The sequence below is a fragment of the Arachis hypogaea genome, chromosome 20 (genome assembly GCF_003086295.3).
Source record: "Arachis hypogaea cultivar Tifrunner chromosome 20, arahy.Tifrunner.gnm2.J5K5, whole genome shotgun sequence".
NCBI lineage: Eukaryota > Viridiplantae > Streptophyta > Magnoliopsida > Fabales > Fabaceae > Arachis > Arachis hypogaea.
The window spans coordinates 53,094,821-53,113,056 of NC_092055.1; the positions used below are offsets into that span (position 1 = coordinate 53,094,821).

General features: G+C 39.2%; 2 non-coding genes across 2 annotated transcripts; one reads left to right on the plus strand and one right to left on the minus strand.

The window, feature by feature from the left end:
* Positions 1–6,557: 6,557 nt before the first annotated feature.
* LOC112788037 (small nucleolar RNA R71) lies at positions 6,558–6,665 on the minus strand. Its single transcript, XR_003195417.1, has one exon. It is a non-coding gene; the product is annotated as a small nucleolar RNA R71 (small nucleolar RNA).
* A 10,073-nt stretch (positions 6,666–16,738) lies between these two features.
* LOC112787962 (small nucleolar RNA R71) lies at positions 16,739–16,846 on the plus strand. The gene has a single exon (XR_003195347.1). It is a non-coding gene; the product is annotated as a small nucleolar RNA R71 (small nucleolar RNA).
* Positions 16,847–18,236: the final 1,390 nt, after the last annotated feature.

An 18,236-nucleotide genomic window follows, 5' to 3' on the forward strand; every position in this document is an offset into this window, starting at 1 on the left:
TCCGGATTCTCATGAATGCCGCCATCATTCTAGCTTACACCATGAAGATTCTGATTAAGAGATCTAAGAGATACTCATTCAATCTAAGGTAGAACGGAAGTGGTTGTCAGGCACGCATTCATAAGGAATGATGATGATTGTCACGTTCATCACATTCAGGTTGAAGTGCGAATGAATATCTTAGAAGCGGAATAAGTTGAATTGAATAGAAAAATAGTAGTACTTTGCATTAATCTTTGAGGAACAGCAGAGCTCCACACCTTAATCTATGGAGTGTAGAAACTCTACCGTTGAAAATACATAAGTGAAAGGTCCAGGCATGGCCGAATGGCCAGCCCCTCTGATCTAAGAACCAGACGACCAAAGATGTTCCAAAGATCTCTAATACAATAGTAAAAAGTCCTATTTATAATAAACTAGCTACTAGGGTTTACAGAAGTAAGTAATTGATGCATAAATCCACTTCCGGGGCCCACTTGGTGTGTGCTTGGGCTGAGCTTGAATGTTACACGTGCAGAGGCTCTTTCTGGAGTTGAACGCCAGGTTGTAACGTATTTCTGGCGTTCAACTCTGGTTTGTGACTTATTTCTGGCGTTTAACTCCAGACAGCAGCGTAGAACTGGCGTTCAACGGCCTTTTACGTCATCTAAACTCGTTCAAAGTATGAACTATTATATATTTCTGGAAAGCCCTGGATGTCTACCTTCCAACGCAATTGGAAGCGCGCCATTTTGAGTTCTTTAGCTCTAGAAAATCCACTTTGAGTGCAGGAAGGTCAGAATCCAACAGCATCAGCAATCCTTCTTCAACTTCTGAATCTGATTTTTGCTCAAGTCCCTCAATTTCAGCCAGAAAATACCTGAAATCACAAAAAAACACACAAACTCATAGTAAATTCCAGAAATGTGAATTTAACATAAAAACTAATAAAACATCCCTAAATGTAACTAGATTCTACTAAAAACAATGCCAAAAAGCGTATAAATTATCCGCTCATCACAACACCAAACTTAAATTGTTGCTTGTCCCCAAGCAACTGAAAATCAAATAGGATAAAAAGAAGAGAATATACTATAAATTCCAAACTATCAATGAAACATAGCTCCAATTAAATGAGCGGGACTTGTAGCTTTTTGCCTCTTGAATAGTTTTGGCATCTCACTTTATCCATTGAAGTTTAGAATGATTGGCATCTATAGGAACTCAGAGTTCAGATAGTGTTATTGATTCTCCTAGTTCAGTATGATGATTCTTGAACACAACTATTTTATGAGTCTTGGCCGTGGCCCTAAGAACTTTGTTTTCCAGTATTACCACCGGATACAAAAATGCCACAGACACATAATTGGGTGAACCTTTTCAGATTGTGACTCAGCTTTGATAAAGTCCCTAATTAGAGGTGTCCAGGGTTCTTAAGCACACTCTTTTTTTTTGCTTTGGACCTTGACTTTAACCGCTCAGTCTCAAGTTTTCACTTGACACCTTCACGCCACAAGCACATGGTTAGGGACAGCTTGGTTTAGCCGCTTAGGCCAGGATTTTATTCTTTTAGGCCCTCCTATCCACTGATGCTCAAAGCCTTGGGATCCTTTTTATTTACCCTTGCCTTTTGGTTTTAAGGGTTAATGGCTTTTTGCTCTTGCCTCTTGGTTTTAAGAGCTTTTGGCTTTTTCTGCTTGCTTTTTCTTTTTCTTTCTATTTTTTTTCGCTATTTTTTTTCTCTTTTTTTTTCTGCAAGCTTTGTTCTTTACTGCTTTTTCTTGCTTCAAGAATCATTTTTATGATTTTTCAGATTATCAAATAACATGTCTCCTTGTCATCATTCTTTCAAGAGCCAACATATTTAACATTCTTAAACAACAACTTCAAAAGACATATGCGTTGTTCAAGCATTCATTCAGAAAACAAGAAGCATTGTCACCACATCAATATAATTAAACTAAGTTCAAGGATAAATTCGAAACTCATGTACTTCTCGTTCTTTTGAATTAAAATAGTTTTCATTTAAGAGAAGTGATGGATTCATATTCACTACTTTAAGGCATAGTTACTAAATAATAATGATCATGTAATAAGACACAAACTTAGATAAGCACTTATCATAGAAAACGAAAAACAGAGAATATAAGAACAAGGAATGAGTCCACCTTAGTGATGGTGGCGTTTCCTTCTTGAGGAACCAATGATGTCCTTGAGCTCTTCTATGTCTCTTCCTTGTCTTTGTTGCTCCTCCCTCATTGCTTTTTGATCTTCTCTAATTTCATGAAGGATGATGGAGTGCTCTTGATGTTCCACCCTTAGTTGTCCCATGTTGGAACTTAATTCTCCTAGGGAGGCGTTGATTTGCTCCAAATAGTTTTGTGGAGGAAAATGCATTTGAGGCATCTCCGGGATCTCATGGTGATGAGCTTCCTGATCCTCTTGAGCTCCATGAATGGGCTCTCTTGCTTGCTCCATCCTTTTCTTAGTGATGGGCTTCTCTTCCTCAATGGAAATGTCTCCTTCTATGAAAGCTCCAGCTGAGTAACATAGATGGCTGATGAGCGGATAATTTATACGCTTTTTGGCATTGTTTTTAGTATGTTTTTAGTAGAATCTAGTTACTTTTAGGGATGTTTTCATTAGTTTTTATGTTAAATTCACATTTCTGGACTTTACTATGAGTTTGTGTGTTTTTCTGTGATTTCAGGTATTTTCTGGCTGAAATTGAGGGACTTGAGCAAAAATCAGATTCAGAGGTTGAAGAAGGACTGCTAATGTTGTTAGATTCTGACCTCCCTGCACTCAAAGTGAATTTTCTGGAGCTAAAGAACTCGCAATGGCGCGCTTCCAATTGCGTTGAAAAGTAGACATCCAGGGCTTTCCAGAAATATATAATAGTCCATACTTTGCCCAAGTTTAGATGATGCAAACTGGCGTTCAACGCCAGCTCTCTGCCCAATTCTGGCGTCCAGCGCTAGAAACAAGTTGCAAAGTGGAGTTCAACGCCCAAACTGGCACAAAAACTGGCGTTCAACTCCAGGAATGACCTCTACACGTGTAACACTCAAGCTCAGCCCAAGCACACACCAAGTGGGGCCCGGAAGTGGATTTATGCATCAATTACTTACTTCTGTAAACCCTAGTGACTAGTTTATTATAAATAGAACTTTTTATCATTGTATTCTTAGTCTTGGTTACTCCGGTTCCCCTCTGGGGCCGAGACCAATGAACTCCATTATCACTTATGTATTTTCAACAGTAGAGTTTCTGCACTCCATAGATTAAGGTGCGGAGCTCTGCTGTTCCTCAAGGATTAATGCAAAGTACTACTGTTTTCTATTCAATTCAACTTATTCCACTTCTAAGATATTCATTCACACTTCAACCTGAATGTGATGAACGTGACAATCATCATCATTCCCTATGAACACGTGCCTGACAACCACTTCCGTTCTACATTAGACTGAATGAGTATCTCTTAGATTACTAATACAGGGGACCGAGTCCGAGATATTGGGATCTTCGTGGTGCAAGCTAGAATGATGGCGGCATACAAGAGAATCCGGAAAGTCTAAACCTTGTCTGTGGTATTCCGAGTAGGATTCAATGATTGAATGACTGTGACGAGCTTCAAACTCGCGATTGCTGGGCATAGTGACAGAAGCAAAAGGATAGTAAATCCTATTCCAGCATGATCGAGAACCGACAGATGAATAGCCGTGCCGTGACAGGGTGCGTTGACCATATTCACTGAAAGGATAGGATGTAACCATTGACAAGGGTGATGCCTCCAGACGATTAGCCATGCCGTGACAGGGCATTTGGATCATTTTCCCGAGAGAAGACCGAAAGTAGCCATTGACAATGGTGATGCATTACATAAAGCCAGCCATGGAAAGGAGTAAGACTAATTGGATGAAGGTAGCAGGAAAGCAGAGGTTCAGAGGAAGGAAAGCATCTCTATTCGCTTATCTGAAATTCTCACCAACGATTTACATAAGTATTTCTATCATTATTTTATTAATTATTTTCGAAAACCCCATTACTATTTTATATCCGCCTGACTGAGATTTACAAGGTGACCATAGCTTGCTTTGTACCAACAATCTCCGTGGGATTCGACCCTTACTCACGTAAGGTATTACTTGGACGACCCAGTGCACTTGCTGGTTAGTTGTGCGAAGTTGTGAACCATGGTATTGGCATCATGTTTTTGGCGCCATTACCAGGGAAAGAAAGAGCGATGAATTTTACATAATCAAAGTGTAATCACAATTTCTGCGCACCAAGTTTTTGGTGCCGTTGCCGGGGATTGTTCGAGTTTGGACAAATGACGGTTCATCTTGTTGCTCAGATTAGGTAATTTTCTTTTTGTTTTGTTTTCAAAAATTTTTCAAAAATCTTTCAAAAATTTTTCTCCTTTGTTTTCGAAAAAAAAAATATAAAAATGTTTTCAAAAAAAATATATTTTTCTTCAGAATTTTTAAGAATGAATTCTAGTGTTTCATAAAGCATGTTGAAGCCTGGTTGGCTGTAAAGCCACGACTGTAGGGCATGTTAGATGTGTCATGTCTGAGTTACATACTAAAGCTTGGCTGGCTATTAAGCCATGCCTGACCCTTTGATTGGAGCTTTAGACTAACATGGCAAGATTCCTGGAATTCATATTAAAAATTTTGGAATCCTTATTTTTCTTTTTCAAAATGTTTTTTTTCGAAAAAAAAAAGATACAAAAAAAATCATAAAATCATAAAAATCAAAAATATTTTTGTGTTTCTTGTTTGAGTCTTGAGTCATGTTATAAGTTTGGTGTCAATTGCATGTGCATCTTGCATTTTTCGAAAAAATCATGCATTCATAGTGTTCTTCATGATCTTCAAGTTGTTCTTGGTAAGTCTTCTTGTTTGATCTTTGCATTTGCATGTTTTCTTTGCATTAAAAAATTTTTCAAAAATGTGTTCTTGATGTTCATCATGATCTTCATAGTGTTCTTGGTGTTCATCTTGACATTCATAGCATTCTTGCATGCATTCATTGTTTTGATCCATAACTTTCATGCATTGCATCATTTTTCTTGTTTTTCTCTCTCTTCATTAAAAATTCAAAAATCAAAAAAATATCTTTCCCTTTTTCTCTCTCAAAATTTCGAAAATTAGATTTGACTTTTTAAAAAAATTTTAAAATCTAGTTGTTTTTAGGAGTCAAATCAAATTTTCAATTTAAAAATCTCACCTTTTTCAAAATCTTTTTCAAAAGTCAAATCTTTTTCAAATTTCTTAGTTATTTTCGAAAATTCCAAACATATTTTTCAAAAATCTTTTTCTTATTTTTATATCAAATTTTCGAAAATAACATAATCAATTAATGTTTTGATTCAAAAATTTCAAGTTTGTTACTTAATTGTTAAGAAAGAATCAAACTTTGAGTTCTAGAATCATATCTTGTGATTTCTTGTGAATCAAGTCATTAATTGTGATTTTAAAAAAATCAAATCTTTTTCAAAAAACTAATTTCAATCATATCTTTTCAAAATATCTTCTTATCATATCTTTTTCAAAAACTTGATTTCAAAATATCTTCTCTAACTTCCGAACTCTTTATCTTTTCAAAATTTGTTTCAACCAACTAACTAACTTTTTGTTTGTTTCTTATCTTTTTCAAAACTACCTAACTAACTCTCTCTCTCTAATTTTCGAAAATATCTCCCCCCTTTTTTCAAAATTTCTTTTTAATTAACTAATTATTTCAATTTTTAAATCTTAATTTTCGAAAATTATTAACATTTTTCAAAAAAAAAAAAAACTATTTTCGAAAATCACTAACTCTTTTTCAAAAATAATTTTCGAAAATTCTCCTTCTCTCTCATCCTATTCTATTTATTTATTCATCTACTAACATCTCTTCCTCACATCACTCACCAAATTCGAACCCCCTCTTCCATCTGTGTTCGAATTTTTCGCTTCTTCTACTAACAATAAGGAACCTTTTTACTGTGACATAGAGGATTCCTCTTCTTTTCTTGTTTTCTTCTCTTTCTTATGAGCAGGAACAAGAAAAAAGGCATTCTTGTTGAAGCTGATCCAGAACCTGAAATGACTCTGAAGAGGAAACTAAGAGAAGCTAAATTACAACAATTCAGAGACAACCTTATTGAAAATTTCGAACAAGTAAAGGAGATGGCAGCCGAACCCAACAACAATAATGCAAGGAGGATGCTTGGTGACTTTACTGCACCTAATTCCAATTTACATGGAAGAAGCATCTCCATTCCTACCATTTGAGCAAACAATTTTGAGCTGAAACCTCAGCTAGTTTCTCTGATGCAGCAGAACTGCAAGTTTCATGGACTTCCATCTGAAGATCCTTTTTAGTTCTTAACTGAATTCTTGCAGATCTGTGATACTGTTAAGACTAACGGAGTAGATCCTGAAGTCTACAAGCTCATGCTTTTCCCTTTTGCTATAAGAGACAAAGCTAGAGTATGGTTGGACTCTCAACCTAAGGATAGCGTGAACTCTTGGGATAAGCTGGTCAAGGCTTTCTTAGCCAAGTTCTTTCCTCCTCAAAAGCCTAGTAAACTAAGAGTGGACGTTCAGACCTTCAGACAGAAAGAAGGTGAATCCCTCTATGAAGTTTGGGAGAGATACAAAGGACTGACCAAAAAGTGTCCTACTGACATGCTTTCAGAATGGACCATCCTGGATATCTTCTATGATGGTTTGTCTGAATTGGCAAAGATGTCATTGGATACTTCTGCAGGTGGATCCATTCACCTAAAGAAAACACCTGCAGAAGCTCAAGAACTCATTGACATGGTTGCTAATAACCAGTTCATGTACACTTCTGAGAGGAATCCTGTGAGTAATGGGACGCCTATGAAGAAGGGAGTTCTTGAAATTGATACTCTGAATGCCATATTGGCTCAGAATAAAATATTGACTCAGCAAGTCAAAATGATTTCCCAGAGTCTGAATGGAATGCAAGCTGCATCCAACAGTACTCTAGAGACTTCTTATGAAGAAGAAGCTTATGATCCTGAGAACCCTGCAATAGCAGAGGTAAATTACATGGGTGAACCTTATGGAAACACCTATAATCCATCATGGAGAAATCATCCAAATTTCTCATGGAAGGATCAAAAGCCTCAACAAGGCTTTAATAATGGTGGAAGAAACAAGTTTAGCAATAGCAAGCCTTTTCCATCATCCACTCAGCAACAGACAGAGAATTCTGAGCAGAATCCATCTAGCTTAGCAAACTTAGTCTCTGATCTATCCAAGGCCACTGTAAGTTTCATGAATGAAACAAGGTCTTCCATTAGAAATTTGGAAGCACAAGTGGGCCAGCTGAGTAAAAGGATCACTGAAATCCCTCCTAGTACTCTCCCAATCAACACAGAAGAGAATCCAAAAGGAGAGTGCAAGGCCATTGACATAAGCACCATGGCCAAACCTATAAGGGAAGGAGAGGACGTGAATCCCAAGGAGGAAGACCTCCTGGGAAGTCCAGTGATCAATAAGGAGCTTCCCTCTGAGGAACCAAAGGACTCTGAGGCTCATCTAGAGACCACAGATATTCCATTGAACCTCCTTATTCCATTCATGAGTTCTGATGAGTATTCCTCTTCTGAAGAGAATGAGGATGTTACTGAAGAGCAAGCTGCCAAGTTCCTTGGTGCAATCATGAAGCTAAATAACAAATTATTTGGTATTGAGACTTGGGAAGATGAACCTCCCTTGTTCACCAATGAACTAAGTGATCTGGATCAACTGACATTGCCTCAGAAGAGACAGGATCCTGGAAAGTTCATAATACCTTGTACCATAGGCACCATGATCTTTAAGGCTCTGTGTGACCTTGGTTCAGGGATAAACCTCATGTCCCTCTCTGTAATAGAGAAACTGGGAATCTATGGGGTGCATGCTGCTAAAATCTCATTAGAGATGGCAGACAATTCAAGAAAACAGGCTTATGGACAAGTAGAGGACGTGTTAGTGAAGGTTGAAGGCCTTTACATCCCTACTGATTTCATAGTCCTGGATACTGGAAAGGAAGAGGATGAATCCATCATCCTAGGAAGACCTTTCCTAGCCACAGCAAGAGCTGTGATTGATGTGGACAGAGGAGAATTGATCCTTCAATTAAATAAGGACAACCTTGTATTTACAACTCAAGGATCTCTCTCTGCATCCATGGAGAGAAAGCATAGTAAGCTTCTCTCATTGCAGAGTCAACCAAAGCCCCCACAGTCAAACTCTAAGTTTGGTGTTGGGAGGCCACAACCAAACTCTAAGTTTGGTGTTGAACTCCCATATCCAAACTCTAAGTTTGGTGTTGGAGAGTCTCAACAATGCTCTGCACATCTGTGAGGCTCCATGAGAGCCCACTGTCAAGCTACTGACATTAAAGAAGCGCTTGTTGGGAGGCAACCCAATTTTTATCTAACTATATTTTTCTTAGTTATATGTCTTTATAGGTTCATGATCATGTAGAGTCACAAAATAAATATAAAAATTGAAAACAGAATCAAAAACAGCAGAAGAAAAATCACACCCTGGAGGAAGCATCTGCCTGGCGTTCAACGCTAGAACAGAGCATGGTTCTGGCGCTGAACTCCCAAAATGGGCAGTATCTGGGCGCTGAACGCCCAAAATGGGCATCATCTGGGCGCTGAACGCCAGAATTGCACCCTGGAGAGGAGCTGGCGCTGAACGCCCAGAACAAGCATGGTTCTGGCGTTCAACGCCAGAAATGGGCAACAAATGGGCGTTGAACGCCCAAAATGGGCACCAACCTGGCGCTGAACGCCCAGAGTTGTTTGCAAGGGCATTTTACATGCCTAATTTGGTGCAAGGTTGTAAATCCTTGAACACCTCAGGATCTGTGGACCTCACAGGATCCCCACCTACCTCCACTCACTTCCTCTCACTCCTTTTTCACAAAATCCCATAAACACTCTTCTCCATCATCTCCTCACCACTCACATCCATCCACTCTTCCCCATAAACCTACCTCATAAACTCCACCTACCTTCCAAATTCAAAATCAATTTCCCACCCAAACCCACCCTATATGGCCGAAACTTAACCCCCCTCCCTCCCCTATATAAAGCCTTCCATTCTTCCTCATTTTCACACAACACAACCCACTCTTCTCTTCTTGGCCGAAACACAACCCCTTCTCCCTCTCCTCTATTTTTTCTTATTCTTCATCTATTCTTTCTTCTCTTGCTCGAGGGCGAGCAAAATTCTAAGTTTGGTGTGGTAAAAGCATAAGCTTTTTGTTTTTCCATTACCATTGATGGCACCTAAGACCGGAGAATCCTCTAGAAAAGGGAAAGGGAAGACAAAAGCTACCACCTCCGAGTCATGAGAGATAGAAAGTTTCATCTCCAAAGCCCATCAAGACCACTTCTATGATGTTGTGGCCAAGAAGAAGGTGATCCCCGAGGTCCCTTTCAAACTCAAAAGAAATAAGTATCCGGAGATCCGACATGAAATTCAAAGAAGAGGTTGGGAAGTTTTAACAAATCCCATCCAACAAGTCGGCATCCTAATGGTTCAAGAGTTCTATGCCAATGCATGGATCACCAAGAACCATGATCAAAGTAAGAACCCGGATCCAAAGAACTATGTTACAATGGTTCGGGGGAAATACTTAGATTTTAGTCCGGAAAATGTGAGGTGGGCGTTCAACTTGCCAAACATGGAAGAGAACGCACGCCCCTACACAAGGAGAGTCAACTTTGATCAAAGGTTGGACCAAGTCCTCATGAACATATGTGTAGAAGGAGCTCAATGGAAGATTGACTCAAAAGGCAAACCGGTTCAACTAAGAAGACTGGACCTTAAGCCTGTAGCTAGAGGATGGTTGGAGTTCATTCAATGCTCAATTATTCCCACTAGCAACCGGTCTGGAGTTACTATAGACCGGGCCATCATGATCCATAGCATCATGATTGGAGAAGAGGTGGAAGTTCATGAGATTATACCTCAAGAACTCTACAAGGTGGCTGACAAGTCCTCCACTATGGCAAGGTTAGCCTTTTCTCACCTCATTTGCCACCTATGCAATTTGGCTGGGATTGACATAGAGGGAGATATCCTCATTAAAGAGGACAAGCCCATCACTAAGAAAAAGATGGAGCAAGCAAGAGAGCCCATTCATGGAGCTCAAGAGGCGTATGAAGCTCATCACCATGAGATCTCGGAGATGCCTCAAATGCACTTTCCTCCGCAAAACTATTGGGAGCAAATCAACACCTCCCTAGGAGAATTGAGTTCCAATATGGGACAACTAAGGGTGGAACATCAAGAGCACTCCATCTTCCTTCATGAAATAAGAGAAGATCAAAAAGCAATGAGGGAGGAGCAACAAAGACAAGGAAGAGACATGGAAGAGCTCAAGGACATCATTGGTTCCTCAAGAAGGAAACACCACCATCACTAAGGTGGATTCATTCCTTGTTCTTATTTCTTCTATTTTTCATTTTCTATGTTATGTGCTTATCTATGTTTGTGTCTTCATTACATGATCATTAGTAGTTAGTAACTATGTCTTAAAGTTATGAATGTCCTATGAATCCATCACCTCTCTTAAATGAAAAATGTTTTAATTCAAAAGAACAAGAAGTACATGAGTTTCGAATTTATCCTTGAACTTAGTTTAATAATATTGATGTGGTGACAATGCTTCTTGTTTTCTGAATGTATGCTTGAACAGTGCATATGTCTTTTGAAGTTGTTGTTTAAGAATGTTAAATATGTTGGCTCTTGAAAGAATGATGACTAGGAGACATGTTATTTGATAATCTGAAAAATCACAAAAATGATTCTTGAAGCAAGAAAAAGCAGCAAAGAACAAAGCCTGCAGAAAAAAAATAATAGGCGAAAAAAAATAGAAAGAAAAAGAAAAAGCAAGCAGAAAAAGCCAAAGCTCTTAAAACCAAGAGGCAAGAGCAAAAAGCCAATAACCCTTAAAACCAAAAGGCAAGGGTAATTAAAAAGGATCCCAAGGCTTTGAGCATCAGTGGATAGGAGGGCCTAAAGGAATAAAATCCTGGTCTAAGCGGCTAAACCAAGCTGTCCCTAACCATGTGCTTGTGGCGTGTAGGTGTCAAGTGAAAACTTGAGACTGAGCGGTTAAAGTGAAGGTCCAAAGCAAAAAAAAAAAGAGTGTGCTTAAGAACCCTGGACACCTCTAATTGGGGACTTTAGCAAAGCTGAGTCACAATCTGAAAAGGTTCACCCAATTATGTGTCTGTGGCATTTATGTATCCGGTGGTAATACTGGAAAACAAAGTGCTTAGGGCCACGGCCAAGACTCATAAAGAAGTTGTGTTCAAGAATCATCATATTGAACTAGGAGAATCAATAACACTATATGAACTCTGAGTTCCTATAGATGCCAATCATTCTGAACTTCAATGGATAGAGTGAGATGCCAAAACTATTCAAGAGGCAAAAAGCTACAAGTCCCGCTCATCTGATTGGAGCTATGTTTCATTGATAGTTTGGAATTTATAGTATATTCTCTTCTTTTTATCCTACATGATTTTCAGTTGCTTGGGGACAAGCAACAATTTAAGTTTGGTGTTGTGATGAGCGGATAATTTATACACTTTTTGGCATTGTTTTTAGTATGTTTTTAGTAGAATCTAGTTACTTTTAGGGATGTTTTCATTAGTTTTTATGTTAAATTCACATTTCTGGACTTTACTATGGGTTTGTGTGTTTTTCTGTGATTTCAGGTATTTTCTGGCTGAAATTGAGGGACTTGAGCAAAAATCAGATTCAGAGGTTGAAGAAGGACTGCTGATGCTGTTGGATTCTGACCTCCCTGAACTCAAAGTGGATTTTCTAAAGCTACAGAACTCGAAATGGCACGCTTCCAATTGCGTTAGAAAGTAGACATCCCGAGCTTTTCAGAAATATATAATAGTCCATACTTTGTTTAAGTTTAGAGGATGCAAACTGGCGTTCAACGCCAGCTCTCTGCCCAATTCTGGCGTCCAGCGCCAGAAACAAGTTGCAAAGTGGAGTTCAACGCCCAAACTGGCACAAAAACTGGCGTTCAACTCCAGGAATGACCTCTACACGTGTAACACTCAAGCTCAGCCCAAGAACACACCAAGTGGGGCCCGGAAGTGGATTTATGCATCAATTACTTACTTCTGTAAACCCTAGTGACTAGTTTATTATAAATAGAACTTTTTATCATTGTATTCGTAGTCTTGGTTACTCCGGTTCTCCTCTGGGGCCGAGACCAATGAACTCCATTATCACTTATGTATTTTTAACGGTAGAATTTCTGCACTCCATAGATTAAGGTGCGGAGCTCTGCTGTTCCTCAAGGATTAATGCAAAGTACTACTGTTTTCTATTCAATTCAACTTATTCCACTTCTAAGATATTCATTCGCACTTCAACCTGAATGTGATGAACGTGACAATCATCATCATTCCCTATGAACGCGTGCCTGACAACCACTTCCGTTCTACATTAGACTGAATGAGTATCTCTTAGATTACTAATACAGGGGACCGAGTCCGAGATATTGGGATCTTCGTGGTGCAAGCTAGAATGATGGCGGCATTAAAGAGAATCCGAAAAGTCTAAACCTTGTCTGTGGTATTCCGAGTAGGATTCAATGATTGAATGACTGTGACGAGCTTCAAACTCGCAATTGCTGGGCGTAGTGACATTCGCAAAAGGATAGTAAATCCTATTCCAGCATGATCGAGAACCGACAGATGAATAGCCGTGCCATGACAGGGTGCGTTGACCATATTCACTGAGAGGATAGGATGTAACCATTGACAAGGGTGATGCCTCCAGACGATTAGCCGTGCCGTGACAGGGCATTTGGATCATTTTCCCGAGAGAAGACCGAAAGTAGCCATTGACAATGGTGATGCATTACATAAAGCCAGCCATGGAAAGGAGTAAGACTAATTGGATGAAGGTAGCAGGAAAGCAGAGGTTCAGAGGAACGAAAGCATCTCTATTCGCTTATCTGAAATTCTCACCAATGATTTACATAAGTATTTCTATCATTATTTTATTAATTATTTTCGAAAACCCCATTACTATTTTATATCCGCCTAACTGAGATTTACAAGGTGACCATAGCTTGCTTCATACCAACAATCTCCGTGGGATTCGACCCTTACTCACGTAAGGTATTACTTGGACGACCCAGTGCACTTGCTGGTTAGTTGTGCGAAGTTGTGAACCATGGTATTGGCATCATATTTTTGGCGCCATTACCAGGGAAAGAAAGAGCGATGAATTTTACATACTCAAAGTGTAATCACAATTTCTGCGCACCAATGGCAAATAAGATGAGGAAAAGCTAGCCTTGCCATGGGGGAGGACTTTTCGGCCATTTTATAGAGTTCAAGAGAGATGACTTCATGAACTTCTACTTTCTCTCCAATCATGATGCTATGAATCATGATGGCCCGATCCACAGGAACTTCAGATCGGTTGCTAGTGTGGATGATGGAGCGTTGGATGAACTCCAACCATCCTCTAGCCACAGGCTTGAGGTCCAGTCTTCTTAGTTGAACCGGCTTGCCTTTGGAGTCAATCTTCAATTGAGCTCCTTCCACACATATGTCCATGAGGATTTGGTCCAACCTTTGATTAAAGTTGACCCTTCTAGTGTAGGGGCGTGTATCTCCTTGCATCATAGGCAAGTTAAACACCAACCTTACATTTTCCGGACTAAAATCTAAGTATTTCCCCCGAACCATGGTGAGATAATTCTTTGGGTCCGGGTTCTTACTTTGATCATGGTTCCTAGCGATCCATGCATTGGCATAGAACTCTTGAACCATTAGGATGCCGACTTGTTGGATGGGTTTTGTTAGAACTTCCCAACCTCTTCTTTGGATTTCATGTCGGATCTCCGGATACTCATTCTTCTTGAGCTTGAAAGGGACCTCAGGGATCACCTTCTTCTTGGCCACAACATCATAGAAGTGGTCTTGATGAGCTTTGGAGATGAATCTTTCCATCTCCCATGACTCGGAGGTGGAAGCTTTTGTCTTCCCTTTTCCTTTTCTAGAGGATTCTCCGGTCTTAGGTGCCATCAATGGTAATGGAAAAACAAAAAGCTTATGCTTTTACCACACCAAAGTTAGAATTTTGCTCGCCCTCGAGCAAGAAAAGAAAGAATAGATGAAGAAGAAGAAGAAATGGAGGAGATGGAGAGGGAGATGTGTTTCGGTCAAGAAGGGGAAGAGAGGGTTTTGTTGTGTGAATTTGAAGAAGAATGGAGGGCTATATATAGGGAAGGGAGGGGGGTAAGGTTTCGGCCATATAGGGTAGGTTTGGGTGGGAAATTGATTTTAAATTTTGAAGGTAGGTGGTGTTAATGAGGTAGGTTTATGGGGAAGAGTGGGTGGATGTGAGTGGTGAAGTGGTGATAGGGAAGAGAGATTGAGGTGATTGGTGAAAAGTTTTGGGGAAGAGTGTTTATGGAATTGTGTGAAAGAGGGGGTGAGAAGAAGTGAGTGGAGGTAGGTGGGGATCCTGTGGGGTCCACAGATCCTGAGCTGTTCAAGGATTTACAACCTTGCACCCAATTAGGCATGCAAAATTCCCTTGCACACAACTCTGGGCGTTTAGAGCCAGATTGGTGCTTGTTCTGGGCGTTGAACGCCCATTTGTTGCCCATTTCTGGCATTGAACGCCAGAACCATGCTTGTTCTGGGCGTTCAGCACCAGCTTTTCTCCAGGGTGCAATTCTGGCATTCAAACACCCAGATGCTGCCCATTTTTGGCGTCAGAGCCAGAACCATGCTCTGTTCTGGCGTTGAATGCCAGCCAGATGCATCTTACTGGCGTTTAAATGCCAGTAAGGTCTTCCTCCAGGGTGTGATTTTTTCTTCTGCTGTTTTTGATTTCGTTTTCAATTTTTATATTTATTTTGTGACTACACATGATCATGAACCTAATAAAACATGAAAAACAACAAAAATAGAAATTAGATAAAAATTGGGTTGCCTCCCAACAAGCGCTTCTTTAATGTCAATAGCTTGATAGTGGGCTCTCATGGAGCCTCACAGATGTTCAGAGCATTGTTGAGACTCTCCAACACCAAACTTAGAGTTTGGATATGGGAGTTCAACACCAAACTTAGAGTTTGGTTGTGGCCTCCCAACACCAAACTTAGAGTTTGACTGTGGGGCTCTGGTTGACTCTGCAATGAGAGAAGCTTACTATGCTTCCTCTCCATCGGTACAGAGAGAGATCCTTGAGTTTTAAACACAAGGTTGTCCTCATTTAATTGAAGGATCAATTCTCCTCTGTCCACATCAATCACAGCTCTTGCTGTGGCTAGGAAGGGTCTTCCAAGGATGATGAATTCATCCTCATCCTTCCCAGTATCTAGGACTATGAAATCAGCAGGGATGTAAAGGCCTTCAACCTTTACTAACACGTCCTCTACTTGTCCATAAGCCTATTTTCTTGAATTGTCTGCCATCTCTAATGAGATTTTAGTGGCTTGCACCCCAAAGATTCCCAGTTTCTCTATTACAGAGAGGGGGCATGAGGTTTATCCCTGAACCAAGGTCACACAGAGCCTTCTCAAAGGTCATGGTGCCTATGGTACAAGATATTAAGAACTTTCTAGGATCCTGTTTCTTCTGAGGCAATTTTAGTTGATCCAGATCACTTAGATCATTGGTGAACAAGGGAGTTTCATCTTCCCAAGTCTCAATACCAAATAATTCGGCATTTAGCTTTATGATTGCAACAAGAAACTTGGCAGCTTGCTCTTCAATAACATCCTCATTCTCTTCAGAAGAGGAATACTCATCAGAGCTCATGAATGGCATAAGGAGGTTTAATGGAATCTCTATGGTCTCTAGATGAGTCTCAGATTCCTTTGGTACCTCAGAGGGAAACTCCTTATTGATCACTGGACGTCCCAGGAGGTCTTCCTCCTTGGGATTCACGTCCTCTCCTTCCTTCACAGGTTCGGCCATGGTGATTAATTCAATGGCCTTGCACTCTCCTTTTGGATTTTCTTCTGTATTGCTTGGGAGAGTACTAGGAGGGATTTCAGTGATCCTTTTACTCAGCTGGCCCACTTGTGCCTCCAAATTTCTAATGGATGACCTTGTTTCATTCATGAAACTCACAGTGGCCTTAGATAGATCAGAGACTAAGTTTGCTAAATTAGAGGTATTTTGTTCAGAGTTCTCTGTCTGTTGCTGAGTGGATGATGGAAAAGGTTTACTATTGTTAAACCTATTTCTTCCACCATTATTAAAGCCTTGTTGAGGCTTTTGATCCTTCCATGAGAAATTTGGATGATTTCTCCATGATGGGTTATAGGTGTTTCCATAAGGTTCACCCATATAATTTACCTCTGCTATTGCAGGGTTTTCAGGATCATAAGCTTCTTCTTCAGAAGATGCCTCTTGAGTACTATTGGATGCAGCTTGCATTCCATTCAAACTCTGAGAAATCATATTGACTTGCTGAGTCAATATTTTGTTCTGAGCCAATATGGCATTCAGAGTATCAATTTCAAGAACTCCTTTCTTCATAGGCGTCCCATTACTCACAGGATTCCTCTCAGAAGTGTACATGAACTGGTTATTAGCAACCATGTGAATGAGTTCTTTAGCTTCTGCAGGCATTTTCTTTAGGTGAATGGATCCACCTGCAGAAGTATCCAATGACATCTTAGCCAATTCAGATAGACCATCATAGAATATATCCAGGATGGTCCATTCTGAAAGCATGTCAGAAGGACACTTTTTGGTCAGTTGCTTGTATCTTTCCCAAGCTTCATAGAGGGATTCACCTTCTTTCTGTCTGAAGGTTTGAACATCCACTCTAAGCTTGCTCAGCTTTTGAGGAGGAAAGAACTTGGCTAAGAAAGCTGTGACCAGCTTGTCCCAAGAGTTCAGGCTATCTCTGGGTTGAGAGTCCAACCACACTCTAGCTCTGTCTCTTATAGCAAAAGGGAAAAGCATGAGCCTGTAGACTTCAGGATCTACTCCATTAGTCTTAACAGTATCACATATCTGCAAGAATTCAGTTAAGAACTGAAAAGGATCTTCAGATGGAAGTCCATGAAACTTGCAGTTCTGCTGCATCAGAGAAACTAGCTGAGGTTTCAGCTCAAAGTTGTTTGCTCCAATGGCAGGAATGGAGATGCTTCTTCCATGTAAATTGGAATTAGGTGCAGTAAAGTCACCAAGCATTCTCCTTGCATTATTGTTGTTGGGTTTGGCTGCCATCTCCTTTACTTGTTCGAAATTTTCAATAAGGTTGTCTCTGGATTGTTGTAATTTAGCTTCTCTTAGTTTCCTCTTCAGAGTCCTTTCAGGTTCTGGATTAGCTTCAACAAGAATGCCTTTTTTCTTGTTCCTGCTCATAAGAAAGAGAAGAGAACAAGAAAAGAAGATGAATCCTCTATGTCACAATAAAGAGGTTCCTTATTGTTAGTAGAAGAAGAAAATGAATAGGGGTGAAGAAGAATGAAGAATCCAAACACAAGGGTAAGGATAGGAGCAGTGATGTGAGATGAAGAGAAGTGTTAGTAGATGAATAAATAATTAGAAGGAGATGAGGGAGAAGGATTTTCGAAAATTATTTTTGAAAAAGGGTTAGTGATTTTCGAAAATAGTTTTTGAAAAAGGTTAGTAATTTTTGAAAATTAAAATAAAAAATTAAAATAATTAGTTAATTAAAAAGAATTTTTGAAAAAGAGGGAGGATATTTTCGAAAATTAGAAAGAGAGAGTTAGTTAGGTAGTTTTGAAAAAGATAAGAAACAAACAAAAAGTTAGTTAGTTAGTTGAAACAAATTTTTGAAAAGATTAGAAGTTAGGAAGTTAGAAAAGATATTTTGAAATCAAAGTTTTGAAAAAGATAAGATAAGAAGATATTTTTGAAAAGATATGATTTAAATTAGTTTTTGAAAAAGATTTGATTTTTAAAATCATAATTAATGACTTGATTCACAAGAAATCACAAGATGTGATTCTAGAACTCAAAGTTTGAATCTTTCTTAACAAGCAAGTAACAAACTTGAAATTTTTGAATCAAAACATTAATTGATGATGTTATTTTCGAAAATTAGGAGGTAGAGATAAGAAAAAGATTTTTGAAAAATATTTTTAAAATTTTCGAAATTAACTAAGAAAAATGAAAAAGATTTTGAAAAAGATAAGATTTTTAAATTGAAAATTTGATTTGACTCATAAGAAACAACTAGATTTTAAAAATT